General features: G+C 47.4%; 1 protein-coding gene across 1 annotated transcript in view; it reads right to left on the minus strand.

The window, feature by feature from the left end:
* LOC149361070 (cytochrome P450 3A40-like) overlaps positions 1–5,395 on the minus strand; it is an 80,375-nt gene extending 74,980 nt beyond the window's left edge. The window contains exon 1 of the mRNA XM_089569449.1: positions 5,268–5,395. The gene's annotated coding sequence lies outside the window, so the exon portion shown is untranslated. The remainder of the gene's footprint in view (positions 1–5,267) is intronic.
* Between the last annotated feature and the right edge of the window lie 20,800 nt (positions 5,396–26,195).

A 26,195-nucleotide genomic window follows, 5' to 3' on the forward strand; every position in this document is an offset into this window, starting at 1 on the left:
TTCAAAGGCTTCAATTAGCTTCTCACATAATCTTCCTCGCCCTTTTCTTATGGCGACTCTTGCAGAGACCCAGGTTTCAGCTTTATATCTCTGAGTGCCTGGTTAGATGTCCAGGCATTACTTTCATGCTGGAATTGTTATAGTGACCTCTAAGTTTAACATTATTGTATTTTCTATTTTGTCCGATATATCTACCTTCACTGGAAAATGGCTAAGTGCAGACAATACTGCCACAAGGAACATATTCATCTCAACGCCTCTGCCCACAACCGCGTGGATTTTTATCGCTAACTTTTAAACAATTGTTACTGCATGCAAGTAACAATGTCGTCCAGAAAGTGACACATGTGAATGAAACAAATTTCATTCTGCTGTGCGGCAGTTTGTCATTGTATAAGCCAGACCAAGAAATAGAGCTGCACAGGAGATTATGGACATGTCTTTTTTTAAGTGTCGGTCTCTGCATCGCCGGTGACCAAGGAGGAATTCAATAAAAAGACCAGTAGCCTCGGAAAGACAGTGACTGGCAGTCTACCACCCGTGCTACCTTCAGGCAAATATGGGTTGAGAGCCACCAACGCGGTAGAGGAAGTTTTCGGCTAGACACGCGCAGCCAACCTATGGTAAACATTTAAACAATGCGCTTCAAAACGATACTAAAATGCGGCAAGACGACCCATTCTTAGACACAAGGAATCCACCAGTGAGCAAAAGTGCCCTATTAACGCGGGTGCCCCTTTCGTTTCATTGTTTCTAAAACCGGTGACAAGGAATGCAACAAAACGAAAACTGCTCATCAGATTCCATGCGGCTTTATGTCTTCCGAGGTTACGTCCATTTAACGACTACGCGTATTGACTTCGCTCGACTGAAACGTGTCGTGCGACAGCAGTTATGAGCCTTACACTGCCTCGTGAACGCTCTCGTCGAGGTAACGAAGCTTGACACAATGTCCCCCGCATCGCACAATCGCAAGGCGCGGTGGGCTGTCACGGATTTTCCCACCGTAGCGACACAGGTCGAGAATCATAATCACTCTGCCTTTAAAAAACGCGAACATATACGAGCGTAGCCAAAACCAAGCGGAACTGCTCTGACAGCGACAACAACGGTGACGCGTGTCTTATTTGGAGCTCAGAAGTGAATATGCCTATAGCATACTACCGCTCAACCACCACAAAACACGCACAAACACAAGCACACGCACAAACACAAGCGCACGCACACGGATATATCAGGTGTTCCAGGCAAGGTCAACACGAATTTCTAAAGACAGTTTTTGAAGCAACGAGAAACGTTTTGCTGCATAGTCTTACGAGTGTCCGCGGACATGAAAAAAACGGCAAATCATATTAACTAGCAGAGTGGTTAACTAAACTGGAATAGTTAAGTTTTAACTATTATCGATAGGCACCTGACTGCCAGAAATTTGTAGCCTGCCTTTAGTAATAAGCATATCAGTGTTTTAATTTCAAAAATGCAGTTACCCTCGATGCTGTGGCTGATAAAATTTTGGCTGCATCATGCCAAAATTTATGCACTTTTGGTTTGGTTTGGTTGGTTTGGTTTAAGGTGTTTAACGTCCCAAAGCAACTAAGGCTATGAGAGACGCCGTAGTGGAGGGCTCCGGGAATTTCGACCACCTGGGGTTGTTTAACGTGCACTGACATCGCACAGTACACGGGCCTCTAGAATCTCGCCTCCAAAGAAATTCTAGAGGCCCGTGGTAGTGGAGGGCTCCGAGAATTTCGACCACCTGGGGTTGTTTAACGTGCACTGACATCGCACAGTACACGGGCCTCTAGAATTTCGCCTCCAAAGAAATTCAACCGCCGCGGCCGGGATCGAATCCGCGTCTTTCGGGTCAGCAGCCGAGCACCATAACCACTGAGCCACCGCGGCGGCTATTTACGCAATTTTGAAAAGCATGCAGGGAAAGCAACCTCTCCAGTGCATTTAACTAGTGAACGCTCTGTTGAAACGAACTGGACACTCTTCAAGAACAAGGTTACCGAGCTTATCAATCGATTTATTCCCATCCGTAATATCTCGTATAACCCAAAGGCACCTTGGTATAACTCATACATTAGGCGCTTATCTAACCGGAAGAAGCGCTTATACCGGCTTGCTAACACCTCATGTAGTCAGTTTCGTTGGTCTTTATATCGTACTGCAAACGACGCTTATATTTCAGCAGTTTCTGTTCTGTTTCTGGGGTTTAACGTCCCAAAGCGACTAAGGCTATGAGAGACGCCGTAGTGGAGGGCTCCGGAAATTTCGACCACCTGGGGTTCTTTAACGTGCACTGACATCGCACAGTACACGGGCCTCTAGAATTTCTCCTCCAAAGAAATTCTAGCCGCCGCGTCCGGGATCGAACCCGCGTCTTTCGGGACAGCAGCCGAGCACCGTAACCGCTGAGCCACCGCGGCGGCATTATATTTCAGCAGTTAAAAATGCTAAAAAAATGTTTCTTGCGAAGACTTTACCCGATATATTGGTAGATAATCCTAAAAAGTTCTGGAAAGTTATCAATCCTACAGACCGGTCTAAAATTATTTTAACAAGCGCTAATGACGAACCTGTTCCTGACGATGAATGCTCCACTGTATTAAATGATGTCTTCTCCAGCTTCTTCACGAAATCCCTGCCAAACGACTTACCTTATTGTTGCACCCATAATTATCTGCCAATGTATCCTGTTATCGTCAACCCGGATGGAATCGCGAAAATCATTAAAGGCCTGAAACCATTTTCAGCCGCCGGCATCGACTGCATTAACTCAAAAGTTCTGAAAAGCACTAAGATATATTCCTCCATTATTCTTTCTAAATTATTTTGAGCAGTCTCTAGAAAATAGCGTGATGCCGGCAGACTGGAAGATAGGGAAGGTGATTCCAGGACATAAATCTGGAAACAAGCACTCACCTTACAACTACCGGCCTATTTCAATCACCAGCATCCCCTGTAAGATCCTAGAACACATTCTTTTTTCACATATAGCAAATTTCTTAGAGTCAAACTCGTTTTTTCATCATGCACAACATGGTTTTCGTAAGTCATATTCATGTGAAACGCAACTTGTTCTCTTTACTCATGAATTGCATGCAATTCTTGATCATCGTTCCACTGCAGATTGCATATTTTTAGATTTCGCCAAGGCTTTTGATAAAGTTTGTCACCGGCTTTTGCTACTAAAACTGCGCATGATAGGGCTCGATACTGACGTACTAAAATGGCTAGAGTGCTTTTTAACAGACCGTCAGCAGTTTGTAGCAACTAATGGAACTAACTCACATTTACACCCCGTCCTTTCTGGCGTTCCTCAAGGTACCGTGCTTGGGCCCTTACTCTTCTTAATATTCATTAATGACCTGCCTGATTCTGTTACATCATCAATTCACTTATTTGCAGACGACTGCGTCCTTTTCCGTGAAATAATAACCGACGATGACGTACGCGCAATTCGAACTGACATTAACAACATCTCCTCTTGGTGCAAAGCATGGCAAATGACGCTAAACGTTAACAAGTGAAAATTCCTGCGCGTATCAAGGTCATCTAGCAACTCACCTACGTATCACCTTAATAATGTAGCTCTCGAATCAGTAGCGTCATATAAGTACCTAGGCATTCATATCGCTTCTAACCTTAGCTGGAACAGTCATGTCGAATTCATTGTCAATAAAGCTAACCGCATGCTAGGCTACTTAAAACGGAACTTTCGCTCGGCCCCTTCTAGTACCAAGCTTCTCTTTTACAAAAAGTTAGTTCGTTCGCAACTTGAATACGCATCTTCAGTTTGGGACCCGGGCACTACTGATCTCATTAACCAGCTAAAAATGATTCAAAATAATGCAGCTCGTTTCATCTTCTCTAATTATCACCGCACCGCTAGTGTATCGTCAATGAAATCTAATCTCAATCTGCTACCCCTCACATTTCGTCGAAAGCATGCACGGTTATGCCTCTTTCATAAGATATTTTACCATGATGACTTACACGATAAATTGCTCATTCCGCCTTCATATGTATCATCACGCATTGACCACGCTCACAAGGTTGGCATAAATTCATGCAACACTAAATGTTTCTCCGATTCATTCATACCCCGCACATCTAAAGACTGGAACCGCCTTCCCTCTTCCGTTGCAACAATTGATAAATTTTGGTTATTTCAGTCTGCCGTGCGCAATATAGACCATGCGACTTTTTCTTAACATTATATAAAACCTACCTCCTTCCTGTGTGTTCATATATTATTTAATTTCACCACTGTGTACACTCAAACGGTATCGTGAATTTCATTGTGTTATATTAAGTGTTATGGGACTTTGTTTAGATCATTTTTAACCAAACTTAACTGTCACTTAAAGTATTACTTGTATGTTCTTGTTGCTGTGCATATTTTTGTTTGTTTATTGATTAAAACCCACTCCCCTCTGTAATGTTTGTACCCTCAGGGTAATAATAAATAAATAAATAAATAAATAAAAATAGCTAATTTTCGTCAAGTAACAGGGCCGAAGGTAATCACGTTTTCGAAATTCTAAAACCTTATATGGCTACTACTAAGGGTCACGTACACATCTCTACTTGCAATCGGTAATAGTTAAAAAGTTAAGTATTAGAATTTAGTTAATCACTTTACTAGTTAACAGGACTCCCCTCTTTTACTTCCGCCAGCACCGGTAATGCTATGCCGCAAAAAGCTTCTCTTTACCTTAAAGCTCATTTCTTTAAAATTAGTGATCACCTTCAGTGAAACACCCGGTCTATACATACATACAGTCACGTCCTACTGGCACAAGTGCGCCTGAGGGGAAACTTTGTTCCCTGAAAATTCTCTCCTTGAAACTTCTTGGAAGACTTGTGCAAAATGTTTAACTTTGATGGAATATGCCTAGACGTTAAGTCATTGAGCGAAGGACTGATTAAGCGAATGAAGCGTGCAACACGCGCCTTAAAGTACTTATAAACATCCCCGCTCATCGTACAGTTTTGCACCGCCTCCCGGGGAGTATTGTGTGATGCTGCGCGAATTGCGTAACACGAGAGACGATCTCCTCGTAGACAGCGGCGCAAATAACTCCCTGCCGCTATGATCCCTCAGCGCCAGTAGTGCTTCGCCGACCTTGGTAAACGAGAAGGAAATTGAACGTGCCACAACTACAGCGAAAGTCGCCGACAGCGGACCGGACCGGTCGGTATGCAGAACCAGCGCACCGGCCGTTGAGAGAAGTCGGCAAACACTGGACCGAACTCACCGCCGTGAAACCTCCGCAGTCGATACTCCGGCGTTGCGAGCAGCACCAGTGGCTCGTCTGCGCGTCTGACACTGTGTACGCGTACAAACAGCAGGAATAAAGGGAGGTCTGAGGGAGAGTGCAGCATAAATGGCCTCCACTCTTGCAGGCCACGTGGGGGGCGTTGGTTCGTCAGCGGAGACTGCCTGACAGAGATGCGATCTCGTTGCGTTCGTCAATAACAGCTGGCAACCTAACGGCAACTGCGCGTTAGGTCGCCAGCTGATGGCTCGAACTCCTATTTCAACATTCCAACTCGCGAAAGCATTTTGTTAGAGCTGCATACCTGCGATATTTTTTTCCTGCGAAATTAAGCCCATGACTTCATCACTTCCTGCCCCCAAATCATTTAAAAACTGACGAGGACGGGTAGAGGGAAAAGACGAACACACACAGCGCACTGAGTTTGTCTTTTTTTTTTTTCAGCAGGCTCCAAAGACCCTGCCAGAAAGTTATGCTCCAAAGCATGAAACGAACCTCCAGCTATGCAAGTACGCAGAACACCTGCTTCAAATTGAAAACACGCGCATACATGAAACCTCTGCACCTGTAGTCAACAGAGAAAGTTTTAATGTATTCCACTGACTCATCACATGCGACCGTTCTCACTCCGCGAAGGACCGCACACGAGTGAAATGAATGCGCAGATAGACGAAGTAACGGCTGTTCTTTTCTCATGTCCGCCTGTGTTCCAGATTTCATGCAGTGATAATCTTCGGGGGCTTTGTTTCCCATGGCGTACGCGTACAGCTTAGTTCGTCTCCCTTTGCTGTGAACGGTAGCGAGACAAAGCACACTGGGAAAAACGGAATTGTGGAGGACTTTCAGAGTTGTTGACACAGAGCGATATTTCAAAACGCAGGGACTCACTGCAGCGTAAAGGAAACGTGCTCCCTGCCGGCGCGACTCGCTCTTTCTCCGAAAATAGCAGCCGCATAAGCAGGCGAGGAGGCACCTCAGCTTTCTGTCTTTCCCTCTCTGGCGCCTTCACTCCGTCAGTCTTCAGACCGCGAAGGACGTGAGCGGCATGCCACTACTGCGCCCGCCTTACATGGCCCCCAAGTTACCAGGGGCCCGCTCTTGCAGCATCGAACACGCGCAGAGTAACACGGAGTGTCGTCGCGAAGGCCTGTCGCTCAGTGTAGCTGCGTTAAAGACGGCAGTTCTTCCGTGTTGGAAGAATACTCTCGTGTCAAACAATTGTAACTACTCTTAGAGCTTACCAGTGCCAAACTGCAAACAAAAACACTCAACGTTTTCTCAAAGCTTCAATTATTGACGCAACCAGAGGAGTCACAGTAACATCTGACCATAGCACGGTTATTACTGATTCTGTGAGTGACGATTTGAAGCTTAATTAGGAAATCCTCAGTACTTTCTATTCCTAATTTTGTCTTCTTGCCGCATTGTTGTCCAGATACCTCCAGTGCACAAGTATTCACGCAACACATACAAGTTTCTAAAAATATATAAGGCACGCTTAATTGCATTACGTGTTTAAAATACTTTAGCATTATAAGCTTTTGTACTTACACTGTGCAGAGATTTGTGTAGCAGCGAGGTTGCTGGGTAGACTCTGCCTTTTTGTCAGAATACTACGGACAATGCTAATGAAACGTGGCGGGCTCTTTCCGGAGCAGCCACCTTCCGGCCTCTCCCTCTCCACTCCACTACCAGTGGAGAGAAGGTGGAAGGTTTATTTCTGCAACTGGGTGTTGCGAGGACAGCCAGAGAAAAAGCTGCATAGGCAGCTTGAGACGTCCTGGCTTCCTTCATTGACGGCGGTGGAGTACGACATCAAACAAAATGTAAGGAGAAAAAACACGTATGTTCGGTACAAAGAACGAGATATGTACGTTCAGTACGCAGTACATTGTGCTTGTAAAGGAAAAAGAACTACATTAGATCAAAAAGCCTATAAAGGCAAACACAGGGCGGATAAAATAAAGGACAGCGAAATTGATAGGTGCAATCAAAAATGTAACAGCAGGAAAAAAAGAGCTACACGAACATTTGGGGCAATTCTTTCAGAGAAATATTGGATACATCAAGATTCTTGTGGCAGTACAACTGGTTCAGAAGTGTCGGTAAGGTACGCTGCAACATTTGTTTGACATAGTTTGTGCGGCATTTCTTAACATTCCAAGGCTCTGCTGTGCGGTTATCATACACAGTTCTGCTTTGCTCAACCAGGCAAGTGTAAGTAAGGAGTCATCATTTTTCATTATGGCGAATTTATATTTATAGCACAGCCTATACATGGACTTCATTGGTATAACGTTTAGTCGATGGAAAAGGCTCCCAGTGTGGAAAAAATACGGCACTTTACATGAAATGCGTATAATACGTTTTTGTAAGAAAGTGAGTTCGTTAATATTTTCCGCTGTTGTTGCCCACACCATATATCCGTAGTTGGCTATGGAAGAGGACAAAGAGTGGTAAAGTAACATGTTGACTGACGTAGGAAAATTAAAGCAATTGCGGTGCATGATACCATCTGTTCTCGAAAGTTTCTGAACTGCGTAATTAATATGGTCATCCCAGGATTTCGCTCTCCTTCTGATGCTTGTAATGGGGAGGCTTCTACTGCTAACGCATTAATAGCGAGGTTTCTCGTTCCTTAAGATCCTCATGCTGGAGCGGTCGGAAGAGAGGCCCAACGTCAGAGCTAGGCAGTGGTTAATGTAGTCGAGAGAAAGAGCCTTGCTTGGGACGCTGCACGTAAGCGGTACACCAGAGCCCGCACACATGCAGCGGGTGGAGACGACGTGTCCCCGTGGAGAACACGCGCAGAAAGTCTGTGTAGTATTCGTCTGTGTAGTCTTCGTCAGTCGGAAGTTAGCGCCTGTGTTGTGGGTTTGTGTTCTCTTCTCTTTTGTCCGTCGTCCTGGTTTTGCGCTACTCTTATGTTATAGTTGTCGTAATAACGGCTCTTGCTCTGAAATTTACTAGCAACGTTCTAAATAGATGCAGTTTGCATTTCAGCTTAAAACTAGATTAGAACTTTGGCTTTCATTGTCTACTTTTTGCCCACCCATGTAATTTGCCCCAAAAATCTATTCGATGATGAGTCCTCGCAATTTCTATGGTGCTCGAAACTGTTATGTTAGAAAACCAGAAGTAACCTTGCGCGCTTCGAGCGAAAAATTGGTGTATTATGTTTTTCTTTCTCGGCGCCATAAAACGACCGTTCATGAATTTTAGTTTTTTTTTTCTGTCATAAAAACACAAGCTGACTTATACTATTGATTCTGCTTTCAGTGATGTCAAAGGCATTGATAGATACCTGTGCAAACTTTTGTTTCCTTACGAGTTATATAGTTCCTGGGGAAGGACACACATTCCTAGAAAAACGGTTTTTGAGGAAAATGCAGATACAGCCTCTTCAGATTCCCACATTTCCGCTCGAAGCAATCTTTTGACCGGGTCGAATACAGAATACTGAAATGTAGCACGTTTTCTGGGAAGTAAATATATGCTCTATTCAAAGGTTGCAAAATATGAAAATCGATTCTTTTGAGCAAGAAAATTCTCACTCCAGCTTAATGCGTTTAGCTCTCACAAACACAATTTGTTGAATATTCCCTTTGTTGTTCATATTTGAATGCTAGAAACCACTCATTCTAGCTGGTAGCTTTGAAGGCAGCCCCCTTAAGATTTCAGTACTCTCAGAGTCTGTAGATTTCACGCTAATTAAAAAGCTCGCTGCGGAATGAGCTCAATGTTCGGTTTAATTTGTCGTGAGGTTTGATACATTAATCTAAGATCTTCTGCCGTGGTCGGCAGTCTCGGCACACGCAGCGCATATGTAATCGATTTGCTCGGAAACTTTGCTCCTTTAGCGCTCCCCTTGGGAGTCAACAGCGCAGCGTCTGCCGTAGGTAGAGGCCACCAAATCGCCCCGGTGCCCCATGGGAGCGGACAGCAGACGTCGGGAACTGGATTAGCTGCCCTGAGTTGTTTGCTCTTGCTGTATTTTTGCTTGGCGCTCCGAAGCAAGGAATGCAGAAGTGAAGGTCGTTTTGAGATGCTTATCGCCCCAACGTGAGGAACGTTCCTTTCAGTGCGCTACAAGCTCTCACGTTTGACATAGACGACTTTTTTTTTTGCTTGTTTGTTTTTTGTTTCGTGTGGGCTTCATTACGCTCATTTCTTTCTTTAAGTTGGCGTCATTTCTCCTGACATTTTTTGTTATCCGTCTTGTCTGAGTGCCGCATATTTTCTATTTAGACGACCGCAAGGTTTTCACTGTAACAAAATCAGCCGAAACTGCAGCACGTCGTTTATGCATGCTTTATTCCCAGATATCGCGCTTTGCCCAAGAGCGTGTAAACAGAAAGGGGGGGAGGGGGTGTGTTACAAATTGGAAAAAAAAAACGATCTTCATTGGTACAGCCCGTCTGGTTTTACAAGGCAATCGGTTCCGGTCTGTTATAATTCCCGCAAAAAATGAATTAACATAAAGGTACGTTCAAGTCCGGTGTTCTGGAATTCTTCAGTCATGGTCCGTTCTTTTTGGTATATAGTACGGTTGTTTAAAATTAATATTTTAGTAACTTCCGGTCTTCGTGTTACATATTCGAGTAACAATTTCAAACGCAGTTTTCTTGACAGCCCTTTCCATTCGATTGTGACGTAACAGCGCAAAACACCGGGACAAGAGACAAGCGCTGACTTACAACTGATCTTTATTTCGAAGAAACGCTGCTTCTTATACCTTCTTCACCCCCTCAAGAAACATATGCGTCACAACCATATCGTTCAAGCGTCGAAAAAATTACAACATACAATAAATAATCACAGATTTATAACCACATTTTTAACATGTTAAATTCTTTCTTTGTCAAAGCAACAGACGGCGTGCTGACACAATCGTCGCGCAGACTTGCTATCGAAGCTGCCTCGATTAATTCACTGACTAACTGGTCTTAACTAACTGGAAATCAAACTGAAGTCACAACAGTGGTTGTGACGGCACGGCTCCACAAGAGCAACATCTCTGAAAATAACACGCCGCTCCAACGTGTCAGAATCCTTGAGTGAACTGCCATGGACTGCCTGGAAGCAGCAATGAAATATTGTATGGACTGCGCATGGACGCTAAAAGTACAGAAAAAAAACTTGCTGATTTCTTGTCTCTTACCTTTTCTCACTGCCATCATGTCTTGGACGTCACAAAAGCATGGCTACATGATAGCATTCATAATTTCTAATTTACTCCACCTGGTTAAATGACGGTGTACAGATGTGAGCGCTGTTCCCGCGACGTTGCATCGCTTGTGAACGCTTTGTAGTATGACTTCACAGTAGTCCAAGAAATCTGAACTTCAGAGCTGCGGTGCCTGTAGCCATCGCACATGGTCATGCCTCCCCGCAAGTGTTTTATACGCTAAGCTCAGTTTGGCAAACTTTGCACAGCTTAGTTTTTTTTGTAGCTGCTTGGTAATGTTGCTAGACTCCACTCATTATGTAAGTGTAGTAGATGGGATAGACCGCACCAGACCGGACGAGCCTTTCCAGGCAGTAGATAAGGTATTCAGCCTATAGAGCCACCCTAAGCCACGCGAGGCCACCATTTCAATGTAAACATATAAAAAATCGATTTGCCCTGCTGAGTTCGGCACCGTTTGAGCGATATGCCTTTCTGCCATTATCTCAGCATCTTGTCCTGAAAACAGCATGCGTCCGCTCCTCACTTGCAACGAGCGAACGAGCTGACACGAGGAATCTCTAAGAGGGGCCCCTACCGGCGGTGCTCACGGCGTATACTTTATACATAGCTACCTCTGTCGCCTCCGTGAGGCGCCATTGACTAATGGCAGACACTCACAACACGCACAGGCGCGGCACTGCGAATCACAGTGGTACGAACTAAAACCGAGCAGAATCTTGCTGAATACGCATGCGGACAGTCAGAAAGGATGAAATTCAGCACGATGTTGTCGCAGGCGCTCGCGAATACTACGCATTGAATAATAAAAAAAAAAACGAAGCGCTCCATGGTGGCTGGGAAAGATGCGAACACGGTTGCCCTTCTTAAAAGAACGCCGTTATATAGATCGTGCTGCAGAGCTGCCGTCTTAGGTCGGCTAAAAATATATCGTGCCTGCAAAAATACTTAACACAGAAATAAAAGCCGCTATAACTGCTCTTACAAACAAAACCGATAGCGGTGGCCCTCTGATGGCGGGATAAAAAAACAGCTAAAAGTCTGCTCCGCGCCCTGTAGCCGCGACACTGCTCCTTTAAGGTAATGCTCCGTTTACGTGCTCAATGATATTCATAATAAAAAAGCTTTGCGACGCCTTCGTGACACCGGAATAAATTTCAGTGTTCGGTCGGTTTAGCGAAATAGTCGAAAGAACTACTAAGGGTCACTCGCTACTGGACTGAGTATTTAACGCTTTAGCCCCAGGATTTTACAATTCGGTCGTAGATTTTTTTGTTCCGTGTTTTTACAAGGCGCCGTAATCATGCTGTAAAATGTTAAAGGTTGTGGTGCAATTATTGATTGATTTCCAAGCATGGTGTAAAAATCTGACATCAGGGCTCAATGTGTGTAAAATGCGAAAGCGACCGTTTTGGTTGCCGCAACCGACATAAAAAAATCAACGAAAAATTTCTTTTTTTTTGCAGTTTGGAGACCTCTAAAGAAGCTTTTTTGCTTTGTAAGGGATAGATGGATCATGCAGTTTCCACAAAAGACGTCGCTCGCTCATATTTACCTTGCGTTTTGTGTAACCTCCTCGTTGTTGTTGCTCACAGGCTTCTGTTCCAACTTGCGTACGTCATATCAACAACACACATGTTCAAGAGAGAGATAGACGGAGAACAAATATTTAATGTGGAACAGAGGAGGTGCACGCCCCAACGCCCTCGACCGCAGCCCGAGGATGTCAAGGGGAGACACCGCCTTGGATGCTGGCCGGGATGTGTTGTCCCTCGGCGGCCTCCTCAGCCAATCGGACGAGTTTCCACTCGGTCTCGGGGTCCGTGCTCCGCAGCAGGGCTTCCCAGGCTACTTCACTATCGGTGTTCGGTGCCCTTTCCGGGGAAAAAGAGCATTTCCAGAGAGTCTGAATCGAGGGACCCCTCTCGCCGCAGTGTTGACACTGAGCCGATCTTAGTTCGAGGCACATTGCGTTCGCGAAAACTGGATACGGGGATGTATAGGTTTGATGTCGCCTCCAGGTTTATCTAACGACGCATCTGTCGGGGGCGCCAGCCTGCGCTCTAGTCTGTAGAGTTGTGCAATCTCTGAATTTTACCATGAGCTCTCCGCTCCCTTGGTCGATGGGTCCCGACTCAGTCCAGCGGTAAATACCTCGGGCTAGCTGGTGTGTGGCCTAGTTGCCAGGGACGGAGGCATCTGCCGGCGTTTAGATTAACCTGATTACTCTCGTAATGCTCCGTTGTGACGAAAATTCTCGCCGCAGAGGGCGAAATCATGCCCTTACCGAAATTTAGGATGGCATTTTTGCTATCACTGATTACGAATGTTGCTTCCGTGCTCACGCAAGCCAGCGAAATTGCAACTTCTTCCGCCTCTTAGGCCGCTCTGGTTCTGATCGTTGCGGCCGTAACCGCTTCCCCTTGCCCGTCCACTACCACGGCGACCGCCTCATGGTCTCGGCCGCACGCCGCGTCTGTGTACGCCAACTGTTTGGGCTGCATGTTGCTGTAGCTTCGGCCAATGGCCTCCGCTCTTTTTTCTCTCCTAACTGCCGTCCAGCGAGCAGAAAGACAGAAAAAATGGCTTCGAAACGAAACTTCATTTTGGGCTGTCTTGCGCCAGCGAAGGTTGTATGACTCGGTTGCGGCTTAGCGACAAGAGTGCTCGGCGGTCGTCGAACGGAATGCCCGCTGCTTTCAGCCGTGCACTATTTAAAGCTGGCAATGAACTTTCGATATATGGCGTAAGAAATGACTACAGCAGTCTGAAACAAGGTAGAATCACTTCACGCTGACACCGATTAATCGAGGTAAGTCTGGTCGCGTCTTCCAACACAAATAAAGCGACCGAGCACCCTGCGGGTGGCGTTAAACACGAACAAATAAACATTAACAAGCTTCGCACCAATATTGTGTTATATTTAGGAGGTACCGATTTTAAAAACTGCGTTTTTGTACGGACTAATGAAGCAGGGAAGCTATATCCTAGTATAAACGGGAGCTACATTAGACGAATTTTAACAGCAATTGATCTCACGTTATATTGCGTATTGATTCGTATTGTATTCATTCCATAATGATTTCATATACTTCACCTTTCCACATCTTTCTTATATTGCATGTGCTCTATATATAGGATAGCGCATTATTTTAGGGGAGTGTGAAAAAACGCAAAACAAGATTTCAAATCGTCGCCTTTATTTTAGAGCGTCCGCTCTCCTTAAGCCTGGTCCGCGTGAAGCGCTTCTTGCAAACGAAAAAGCACCGCATATGAAACGCTTGCAGCCGTGCCGTCAGCATTACCAATCATAGGCGCCAGAAGCGCGCACAATAAACGCCCATAATATAAAGAGTTCGGCGCAGTGGCAGCGTGCGTTTCACGCAGCTCGTTATTCAGTTTAGCAATGTCGGCGGCGTCGGCGCCGTCCGCAGCGCGCATTTCATGAAAGATTATCAAGACAATGCGGCAGCCACGCGTCTTCGTCATCGCTGATCGCCCGCGCAGGAGTATCGCGCTGTAGTTGTCTGCAGCCGTTGGTGGTTCTCCCCCATCTGCCTGGTGGTTGCCATCTCATAGTCAACAAGTTATCTCTTCAAAGAGAATGATGTCTTTAGAGCTCTCGCTCTTGTTAGCGCGTTCCTGAGTTTTGCGCAGTCATCAGGCGCACCGACCTTGGTATCGCTTCGAGATGCTGCTCGCCGTTAACCACACGAGCTGTTTGTTTCGACAGGAGTGCAGAAGGCTCTGTCGGTGTACTTGGCAGCGGACTAAGACGCTGCTGCAGCCCATTGCGGCACAGTACGTTTGATCAGAAAGCCGACAAGGCTGTAGGGCGCACCAATACCAGGAATTCAGGGAGCTCTCAGTCAGTCCCTTTAAGCCTAGCGACCTATCAGATTCTGTTCGGTGGCCAGCCGGTCACTCTATTTCTTAAGTCAACGCGCTATGTTTAATGTTCAAATTCATGCGCCACGTAATGGCAACCAAGGAGGCTATAGCAATTAATTGTTCCAAAATACTTGTATTGGGTGCTCATGGCGAAGCGTACAGGAGTATGTGGCCTTGGAAAGGAGGTCGACGAGCCGACACTCCGCGACAACTATTTCTGGCAGTGCAGAGGAAGCTACGGAGCTTAACTACGCCCTCTCTTCCTACGCACCGGATTATAGTTGCTAGTTTTCGCGTAAACATACTGTACTGAAAATATTCGTTATTTCAGGCAAATTTCTAACAGAACTGCCAAATTTCAACCTTTAACTGACATAAAAAAGTGATATTATTGATTAGAACAAAATTTGCTAGGGACGTCTTGTTACAAGACGATTCCACAGATGGCGCCAGCTGCACCAATGATGAAGGCAAGAAAACAAGGATCTAGCATAATTCTCAATGAAGATTTGCAGAGGTCCAAATGGAATGAAAAGGAAGCCGATCGTTACAGAAAACGGCCTTGTACTGCAATTTTTTACTCTCTTCTTTCGTGTTAAATTTACATTTCCCATGAAAGTAACTGCTTCATTCTTAAAGTGCGGTAAGCCGTCCATACAATCATTAATCAATCTGTCTTCCTGAGCTTTTTATTTATTTATTTATTTTGTACCCTCCGAGCTTGGGGGCATTACAGAGGGGAGTGGTGATACATAAAACAATACAATAGTAACCGCAACAAGAAAATAGAAACAATCGAAAGTCGAAGTACATAGAAATAGTGTCGGAACATACAAAAACAAAATGACCTTAGAAATTCAGTGGAGACACATTAAAAACATTGCAGCCGCCATGGTGGCTCAGTGGTTATAGTGTTCAGCTGCTGACCCCAAAGACGCGGGTTTGATCGCGGCCACGAACGGTCGGATTTTGATGAAGGCGAAATTCTTGACGCCCATGTACTTTGCGATGGCAGTGCACGTTAAAGAACACCCGACTGTCGAAAATTAGAGTGCCCTTCACTACAGCGTCCCTCATAGCCTGAGTCGTTTTGGGCCATTAAACTCCTCAAAACCATAAACCACATTAAAAAGAATGTTCAGGCAGTAAACGACAAAATTGAGACCGTAACAAGCAGATACACATTCAGAGAAAAACGACCGCCTTCAGAAATGCGTCATTACCTCTAACGAAATCGACGATATGGGGAAGGTGATTAAAGTAGACAAAAGTTTATGTATGAATCAGACATGAAAACCTTTTATGTGACAAGATGTCTGCAAACTTTATGGCGGTGATCAAATCAGCATGACAATGCGTGCTGAAGTGTAATATGGTGTTTTCAGTACTTTTTATTTGCGATAGCTGTTGCGGTAAATTGTATAAAAATGCATATGAAGGTACTGACCAACGACGTGATAGAAGTGGAAGGGGCAAACTTGATTTCATTGCAGTTACCCTACTTGTTCGGGGCTAGTTTTCAAGTATCACTCGACTGGCGCGGTTCTGCAAATCTTTCGAATGGAAAACGAGGGAATGAATGCCAGAGCTTCAGACTGATGCAGAATATTCTAATTTCAAGCGTACCAGTGCTTTATAAAGCAAAAAACACCACCACAGAGGCTGCATTAAAGAAATGCGGCAGCACTAGCGCGTGCGGCGACGTTGGTGGCTCGTAGTCTACGCCATTCTGGACCTACTTACCCACTCCATTGAGATCCGACCGCTAATGTTCTTCTCCTTGCTACCACTCGACGGTGTGTACTTTTTGTTGCTGTACTTCAATTGGTTATAGGCATGACGTCATCAGATGTAGGAATGACGTCACACTCTTATGACGGTACATGTTCTCACTAATCAGCCCCAATATTTAACCAAATTAACTACCCTCAATCATTTTCATCTTTAATTCGTAAGATTAGTTACTGTCCCTAATGTTCACCAATAATTAGGATTACTAATTATGACCATTAATTAGGACAATTGATTAATGACATGTGTAGTGTGCCAAGTGTGACAGGTTCCGCTACCACCATGCGCCGACACTGCGCTGCGCCTGACGACGACGAAGTTATGCGCCGACACTACGCTGCGCCTGACGACGACGAAGTTCCCCCGCTCTCTTCTCTCTTGGTGCTGGCTACGCCCGTCTACGCTGCCAGACCCTGCACAGCGGTTCGGTCTCTTGAGGACGCCTAATAAACGCACCCCTACAATTGGTGGAGGTGCTGGGTTCGTCCCCTACCAACCTGGAACTCCGGAGCCGTACGCTGCCGCCTGTGTCAACCATGCCAAATGAGACTGCCCCAACACCGGCGGCCAGTTCAACCACCGTCATTTGTTCTGGCGCCATCCGGCAGCGTGACCCTGCCCTCTTCAGTGGCACTGCCGACCAAGATGTTGACGACTGGTAGTCATCGTATGAGCGAGTGAGCAGCTACAACAAATGGGATGACACTATCAAGCTGAGTAACGTCATCTTTTATCTCACGGACGTGGCGAACCTCTGGTTTCGAAACCATGAGGCCGACCTACCCACTTGTCCCGTATTTAAGAAGAGTTTTGCGGAAGTATTCGGCCGCCCTGCGGTGCGCAAGCTCCGTGCCGAACAGCGCTTACGGGACCGCGCTCAACACACCGACGAGACCTTCACAAGTTACATTGAGGACATCGTTGACCTCTGCAAACGTGTCAACGCCGCCATGCCAGAAGCGGACAAGATCCACCACATCCTCAAAGGCATCGCTGACGACGCATTTCAGATGCTCCTCGCGAAAAATCCTACCACCGTCAGTGAGGTTATTAAGCTTTGCCAGAGCTACGACGAGCTCCGCAAGCAGCGCGCTTCCACACGGCGTGCCGGTGTCTGCGACGAGGCCCTCTCTACACTGGCCCTGGGCGGTACTTCTCCTGAGGACTCCCCTCTTCTCAACCAAATCAAAGCCTTCGTTCGTGAAGAGGTCGCTCGCCAGCTGTCCCTCATATCACATTTTCAAGACCCCGCCCGCCAAGTTCCTGACTCGACCCCGTCTTTGGCTCCTACCATTCGCCGTGTCGTGCAAGACCAAGTCGCTGACCTGCTACCGTCAAGCCCTGTGCTCCCGCCTGTGACAGCACCCCTGACGTACGCCCAAGCAGTGGCCAGGCCACGACATACGCCGGCACCCGATTCCTACCAGGCCGCCCCTTCTTTCCGTCCGCCGCCGCCGTCTGAGCCCCCGTCTCAAGCTCCGTTCTCAAGAGTTCGCCCACATCCTACGAATCCCTGGCGTACTGCGGACAACCGACCCATCTGTTACGCCTGTGGTCGGCCCGGCCATGTGGCGCGGCTTTGCCGCCAGCGCCTTCCGCCTTCTCGACCTGATCTGCGCTCCTACCCGTACGATGCCGAACTATCCTCGCCGAGAAGTACACCTGGTCCCCCCTTTGTTTCCCCTTATCGCCAAATTTACACCACTCGCCGATAGCCTTCCCCTCGACGCCGTTCCCCTTCTCCGATGCTGCGACGTTCTAGCTCCGCACTTGAGGGAAACTAACAGCCGCAGTTCCGGGCGCAAGAACTGCGCTTGTTTCGAACTCCTCAAGTCCTCCTAGTCGTCCCGCTAATGTAATCGTAGTGTTCGTGGAAGGTGTCAAGGTTCTCGCCCTCGTCGACACGGGCGCTGCAGTATCTGTTATAAGTGAAGCTCTCTGCCGCCGACTCCGCAAAGTGACTACCCCACTTTCTGACTTTTCGCTTCGCACCGCCTCATCACAGCGCATTCATCCCTCAGCCGCATATACGGCCCGTGTCCTCATTCAAGATGTTTTGTACACCATCGAGTTTATTGTGCTGTCTCACTGCTCACACGACATCATCCTGGGATGTGACTTCCTTTCGACCCATCGTGCCGTTATTGACTGCGCTCGAGCTGAAATCGCCTTTTCTCCGCTGTGTGACGCTCCCTTTTGCGACATACCTACGCAGTCTGCCAAACTTGTGGTCGCGACTGATACCGACATTCCTCCGTTTTCTGCTGCCCTCGTACCCCTCTCCTGTGCCGGCGTCACTCATTCAACTGTTTTCTTCACGCCTTCCGAAACCGCTTCCCGCCATCCCTGCCTCCTGCTTCCCTTTGCTGTTCTGACGATCGACAATGGACAAAGTGCAATTTACGTCTCGAACCCATCTTCGTGCTCGTCAGCAGTGCTCCGAGGTGAATGCCTCGGGCGTATTGAAGAACTTGATTCCTGCCTTCCCTACCCTATTCTTGATACCACCGCTTCCTTCGATGTCGATGTGCTCAGCTCCTGTGATGTTAAGAATGATCCACCGCCCTCCGACGTCTTCCACCGTGCCATTGACGCTGACCTTCCACCCGCGCTACGTGATCAACTCGTCGCCCTCCTTCAGCGCTTCAGGTCTTCTTTCGATCTTCCTCAGACTGCCTTGGGCCGTACGTCTGTCGTTGCGCACACCATCGACACCGGTACACACGCCCCTCTTCGCCAGCGCCCCTATCGTGTCTCGGCTTCTGAGCGCCGCGTCATTTCTGATCACGTGGACGACATGCTCCGTCGGGGTGTCATACAGCCCTCTCACAGTCCCTGGGCGTCTCCTGTTGTGTTGGTAAAAAAGAAAGATGGTTCCATCAGGTTCTGTGTTGATTACCGCCGGCTCAACAACATCACACGCAAGGACGTCTATCCCCTGCCACGAATCGATGACGCCCTGGACTGCTTGCAAGGAGCTGAGTATTTCTCCTCGCTGGATTTGAGGTCAGGTTACTGGCAGGTGCCTATGGCTGACACTGATCGCTCAAAAACTGCCTTCATAACACCTGACGGCTTATATGAGTTCAACGTCATGCCGTTTGGCCTTTGCAACGCCCCGGCAACTTTCGAACGCCTGATGGACACCATCCTTAGTGGACTCAAGTGGGAGAGTTGTCTTTGCTATCTCGATGACATCGTCGTCTTTTCTGCGGACTTTTCTTCTCATCTCATCCGCCTGGAGCGCGTCCTGACTTGTCTTACTGACGCTGGGCTCCAGATGAATTTGAAAAAGTGCCGCTTTGCTGCCCGACAACTCACCATTTTAGGACATGTAGTCTCTAAAGACGGCATTCTTCCGGACCCCGCCAAACTTCGTGCAGTTGCCGAATTTCCGAAGCCCACCTCACTGAAGCAGCTCCGTAGCTTCTTTGGCCTTTGCTCGTACTTCCGTCGCTTCATCTTAAATTTCGCCTCGATCATCGCTCCTCTGACCCAGCTACTCGCAGGCAGCTCCAACCTCTCCGCTTGGACGCCTGCTTGCGATGACGCCTTCGACACCTTGCGCCGCCTTTTGGTTTCGCCTCATATCCTGCGCCACTTTGACCCGACTGCGCCTACTGAGATCCACACTGACGCCAGCGGTATTGGACTGGGTGCCGTTCTCACCCAACGCAAACCTGGCTTCCGTGAATATGTGGTCGCCTACGCCAGTCGGACCTTGAGAAAAGCGGAGGCCAACTATTCTGTTACCGAACGAGAATGTTTGGCCATCATTTGGGCCATTGGAAAATTTCGTCCCTATGTCTACGGTCGCCCGTTCTGTATAGTAACCGACCACCATCCCCTGTGCTGGCTGGCCTCTCTCAAAGACCCGTCAGGCCGCCTAGCTCGCTGGGCTCTGCGATTGCAGGAGTATGACATTCATGTCATTTACCGCTCCGGCCTCAAGCATAATGACGCGGACGCTCTTTCCCGCTCGCCGCTACCTAGTGCTTCATCGCCTGCTCCTTTGTCTGCTTACGACTTGTCCTCGCTTGCCACTGCCGACATGTCAACCGAGCAGCAGAAAGACCCTTGGATCGCCAGTCTTATTAACTTCCTTTCGAGTGCTACGACTGATAATTCGTCCCGTTCTCTCTTACGTCAAGCCCGTCACTTTTCTATTCGGGACGGTCTCCTCTACCGTCACAATTACCTGTTCCACGGACGCAAATGGCTCCTAGTGATCCCCCGCCATCTACGCAACGACATTTGCGCCGCTTTTCATGCGGACCCACAGTGTGCCCACGGCGACGTGTTGAAAACCTACACGCGTCTGCGTCTTCGATTCTACTGGCGTGGCATGTACCGCTTTGTTCGCCACTTTGTGCGATCTTCCCATCCTGTCAACGGCGTAAATGTCCGCCTCACACCTCGCCTGCTCCACTGCAACCGTTATTCTGCCCTGCCCGCCCGTTTGACCGCGTTGGCATAGACCTCTACGGCCCCCTCCCTCCCACTCCCGCTGGTCACCGCTGGATTATCGTGGCCGTGGATCATCTCACACGTTATGCTGAAACGTCTCCATTACCATCTGCCTCCGCCCCCGACGTGGCTTCCTTTCTTCTAAAGAACCTGATTCTTCGCCATGGTGCTCCTCAAGAACTGCTCAGCGACCGTGGACGCGTATTCCTGTCTGACGCTCTTGAGGCCCTCCTCAAGGAATGCCGCATTATCCATCGAACCGCTTCGTCTTACCACCCTCAGACCAACGGCCTGACCGAGCGTTTCAACCGAACCCTCAGTGACATGCTGTCCATGTACGTCGACGCCAACCACTCCAACTGGGACCAAGTTCTTCCCTTCGTCACCTACGCATATAACACTGCGACACAAACCACCACTGGATTCTCTCCCTTCTTTCTTCTGTACGGCCGCGAGCCCCCCTGCACGATGGATACTCTTCTTCGCTACCGACCCGACATTTCCGAGTCCACGCCACTGTCCGACGCTGCCAGGTACGCCGAAGAATGCCGCCAGCTTGCTCGCTCGTTTACCACGCAGACCCAGTGGCAGCAAAAACATGACCGCGACACTTCCGCGGCCTCTACCTCCTACCCTGCCGACTCCCTTGTGTGGCTCTGGGTGCCTCCCACAACTCCCAGCCTTTCGCGGAAACTGCTGCATCACTATCATGGTCCCTACCGGGTTCTCAAGCAAACATCTCCGGTCAATTATATTGTTGAGCCTGTTGCACCCGCTGCGGACTTGCGTCGCCGTGGCCGCGAAACCGTCCACGTCGACCGACTGAAGCCGTACTACGACCCCTCTGTTCTTCCTTCCCCTTAAGACGCCAGGATGGCTCCTTTTCACCCGGGGGAAACTGTAGTGTGCCAAGTGTGACAGGTTCCGCTACCACCATGCGCCGACACTGCGCTGCGCCGGACGACGACGAAGTTATGCGCCGACACTACGCTGCGCCTGACGACGACGAAGTTCCCCCGCTCTCTTCTCTCTTGGTGCTGGCTACGCCCGTCTACGCTGCCAGACCCTGCACAGCGGTTCGGTCTCTTGAGGACGCCTAATAAACGCACCCCTACACATGTTAATTACCGATGAATACTGATACAGCATTTTTATACCAAGCGTCACATTCGGTTATGACTGCTGATGCCACCAGCTGATGACGCCACATCTGCGGACACATCCTGCGGAAACACTGTGCGTCCAAATTTTGGGTCTCTGCTTTGCGGACACTTCCGATATCGACATAGCCTAGTGATGCTTTCGCAGTAAAATTTTGATCTGCTTGATGAACGAGAGCTCGGGCTGAGATGCTGAGCGTGAGCCGGTGAACCGAGCCAATCTAATACCTCGGGCCACAGGAGTCCTGGACTGAAGACTCATCCCTGACGCCTCCAGCATCATCTTCTCTGAGAAATAAAGTTTGTTCCCTGTTTCTCAATTTCAAGACAAACGTTGTTAACGTGATAAGTAGAAGGTGTATTTGAAGTACCAGAAATGTGCACATGTTTCCACTTATTGATTTTAAGTTCCATACTCCTTATATTACACCAATCCAGAACCTCTTTAATATCGGACTAAAGGCAGATAGGTCATTATAACCATTACTTGCGCTATAAATAACACAGTCCATAAGACAGAGAATAACTGAAGAAGGAAAATTAACCAGTAAATCATTTATATAGATGAAAGAAACGAGGAGGCAATCACAGACCCCTGAGGCAAGCCAGAATGTGAAACAAATTTCTTCGCTGTTTTGCGAATCGTGAACCTTTTGAAAAAGAAGCAGTTCAGCCAAGGAAATACATTAAGGTCTATGTTTAGACGACTTAATTTAGTGGAGAGAAGCTCGTGAGAGACCTTGTCAAACGGTTTGGAAGAGCTAAAAAAAGGTTCAAATGTTGTTCTTGAGACAGTACATCAAGGATGCAGTGAAGGTCATATGGGAAGCATATTAGCTGGCATTCGCACGAAAATGACTTATGTACTTACGATCACTAAATGACTTATGACTTAGGGAGAACGTGGCATGTTGCATGATTTTACGTAAAGAATAGTGAGCGATATAGAACTAAAGTTGTCCGAGCAATGCTTATTTCCAGACGTATGCAGAGGAATCACGTTACCACTTTTCTGATCATTGGAAATACAACCGGTTTCAAGAGATTGATCAAACAATTTAATAAGGACTATGAAACACGACGGCTTCGTATCAATAAAGAATTTAGAATTAGCGTTGTCAACGCCGCAAAGAGAACAACCTTAAGATTTTCTATAACGCTAAGAATGCTGCCGCTAAGAATGCTTGACACTGGATCAATGGGCGCAACAACAAAAATGGGGCACTCGCGATTGTCAAGAGATACACTGCTCGATAAAGACGCCACAATTAACAATTTGAAGCGGAAGCTTCACTACGGGACCTCGCGCTTTGATCTCCAGGTGCCTAGTTTTGACTGTCAGCTGACTTAAGGTCAAACCATGAAAAATAAAAATAAATTGAATCAATACCTATGATTGGGACTTGAACCCACGGATGTGACAACAGACCCCGTTTAAGGGCCGCTCAGTGAGACCACTAGGTTATCGCCGCATTTTTTTGCTTTATCGGATTTAAATAGTGCTCAAAATTAAATTTAAGCATTTTTGCGCCAGAAAACAACAGGCCACCACACCTCTGCATGACCCCACCTTCCAAAAGATCAAAAGTCGAGGAGGCACACACATGCACCTAGGTAGGGGAGCCAGCTAGGCGGCTGTTTCAAGGCAGCATACGCTCCCCGCACCAAAGTGCATTGTTCACGAAATAAAGATTTCGACAGTAGTGGAGATTCGGCGTGCCGGTCTATCATGCGGCTCTTCCAGAAACTAAATATTGCCAGCAACATAAATACAACCTATGGCACAACACAGTTATCCTCCCCAGGTAAAAAACGAATACTGTAGGGTGTGATGTCTATGTCCTTCTTAACTGCTCGTTGTAATATGTCCCAGAAGAGCACAGCATCAATTTCCATAATAAAACAATGGTGAATTGACTGTGGAGCTCTGCAAAGGCGGCAGTTCACCGTCCATGGCACAAGCAACTTTTTATCATGAAGCAATGCCTTCACAGGCAGCGTACATGTGCGCTGTTAAAAGAAGAATGTTTTGCAGCAGAAGAAATGCACATTCGCCTAACAGGTTTTAAAACACTGGTGCCAAGAAAGTCTAGAAAAGGTTGCCAATGCAACGATACAGGAAACAAATACTCAGTAACTGTCTGAGTCATCTGCCTTCTGGAGAGGCTATACAGGTATACTAAAGGTGAGGAAACTGAATGTGTCAGCAACTTCCTTGAGGAATCCCCATAAAGGCCTCTCACGAGTGCGTCCATTCGGTGCGAACAGGAAAGGCAAGCGAGCACTGAGACGCCTTTAAGCACAGTTACTAAAAAAGGGCGGTTTTGTGATTTGAAAAAGAATAACGCGAAACAAGCTGATGCACGAATAAGTGAACTAGGCCTATTCCACCAGACTCTAGAGAAAGAAATAGGTTATCGCGACGCATGACTTCCCACTGGGAACGCCGTATGAAGATAGCAAATATTATGTGCATCACCTGCACTTCCTCGCACGATGGAGAACGTGCAGCACATGTTTTGCAAATAAAACATGCAGTCATGTTTTGCAAATAAAAAAAAGTTGCATACTTCAGCTTGAGTGAACAGTGACAGTTTCTTACCCATCCGAGCCTGGGTTTGTCACCTCATGGATATTACCTGTGAATAACACCAGGCTTCACGGTTGCGAATTCGGTGAAGAGGAACCCCTAGGTAGCGAAGCGTCCCGAAGTCCCAGCTTATGCAACCATAACGACTTGGCGCTGTACCCCAATGATCCAACCATAAACCCCTTGAATTTATCTAAATTAACAGCCTCACTTGATACCTAGCAAAACTTCTAAGACAAGTGTAATGCCTCAAGCACACTCGTTTTGTCAGAACGAAAGAGGGCGACATCACCTGCATAGGCTAAAATCTTAATTTCCCACTGCGGCAGAGAGAAACCGTGGATAGTTTTGCTGTTAATAATACTGGGGCAAAGGGGTTCAAGATATAGGGAAAACAACAAAGGCGGTAATGGACAGCATTGGCGAACAAATAATTTCAATGAAATAGGTTTGGTTAGCTCTTGGTAAAGAATTAGCTTTGTATAGGACTCCTTATAGCGTAGCTTTATGCCCCTACGCAAAACATCTCCAATATTTGCATTCTCTAAGGCTGCAAACAAGAAATCGGAACGAACTTTATCAAAAGTCTTCGCAACCTCAATCTGAATTAGAGCTACTTGTCCGGTCTCATCTGATACTGTCTCCAATACTGACTGCGCAATATGAATATGGGCTCAGATGCTGGGGCCTCTGATAACGCAGACCTTATGCGTACCCATTAAGTGATCGACAACTAGCTGCAGATGATTGCAAAGGACCTTTGCAAAAAATCTGTAATGTATGTTACAGAGGGAAATTAGACGATATCCCTCAACTGCTTTCAACCGATTTGTTTCTGTGCTTTTTTGGAATTAATATAGTATGCTCAGAATAGAAAGTGGTGGGCAAAAAAACCGACATCGTAAGAAGCTTGGAAAACCTTCAACAAGGCTGGCGCTAAGGAAGTTCAAAAAATTTTATACAACTCGCTAGTAATGCCATCTGGTCTAGGAGATTTCTAAGCTGTCAGATCAGAAGTGGCAGATCTTAATTTCGTCCAAATTGATAGGCCCCTTGTGGGGACGCCTTCGCCCCCTGCGTTCGCTTTCCCGCAACGCACTAGTTACCTGTGGTTAGCTCCCCCGCAAAGCACTCCGCTCGGTTCGGTTACTTTTAACTAACAGGGGAGGGCGCTCGCGTCGCAGCGACACCAGCGCCACGGATGGCGTTTTGCTGCGCGCGCGCGGGGGATAGCTGGGGCTCTTCTCCCTGGGACCGGGATAGCGTGTGGACGTTCACGCGCAAAGCTCCGCTCTTCGTCGGCGGCGACCTCGTGTGGAAACATGTTCCCCTCAGCTCGTCCCGTCCGGCCTCGGAGATATTCTCTGCCCTACCGTGGGCGAACATTAGCTCGTAACCATGCTGGTGAGTCGGACATCCTCGATTCCTCAGTGTATTTGTTGCTAGCTGGCGTTATTGTTGTTATAGCAATAAATGCCTTATTTGTGTCAGCCAGTGTATCGTTCCTTTGTTCCCGCAGAGAAAGGACCGCCGTGGTGGGCGAGCGCTCGGTAGCGCTCGCGACTACGGGGTGGGGTCCTCGCGGTTTTGAACTGTGTCAGCCGCGCTTTAACGGGGAGAACGTATTTATCTCCCCATTTCAACCCCACACCCTCCACTAAAGCATGCGCTCATCGCCAAGTCGGGAAAAGGCTTCGAATAAGCGGCTGTCATCCGATCACGCATATATGCCCGCACAACCCCCAAACAGGTTCCCATAATAGTCAAAGAAAGCACAACTAATGCCAGGACCATCGCTGCATTTGCAACCACCATACTGA

This window comes from Amblyomma mixtum, chromosome 2, assembly GCF_055824585.1.
Source record: "Amblyomma mixtum isolate Tamu chromosome 2, ASM5582458v1, whole genome shotgun sequence".
In the NCBI taxonomy this organism is placed as follows: domain Eukaryota; kingdom Metazoa; phylum Arthropoda; class Arachnida; order Ixodida; family Ixodidae; genus Amblyomma; species Amblyomma mixtum.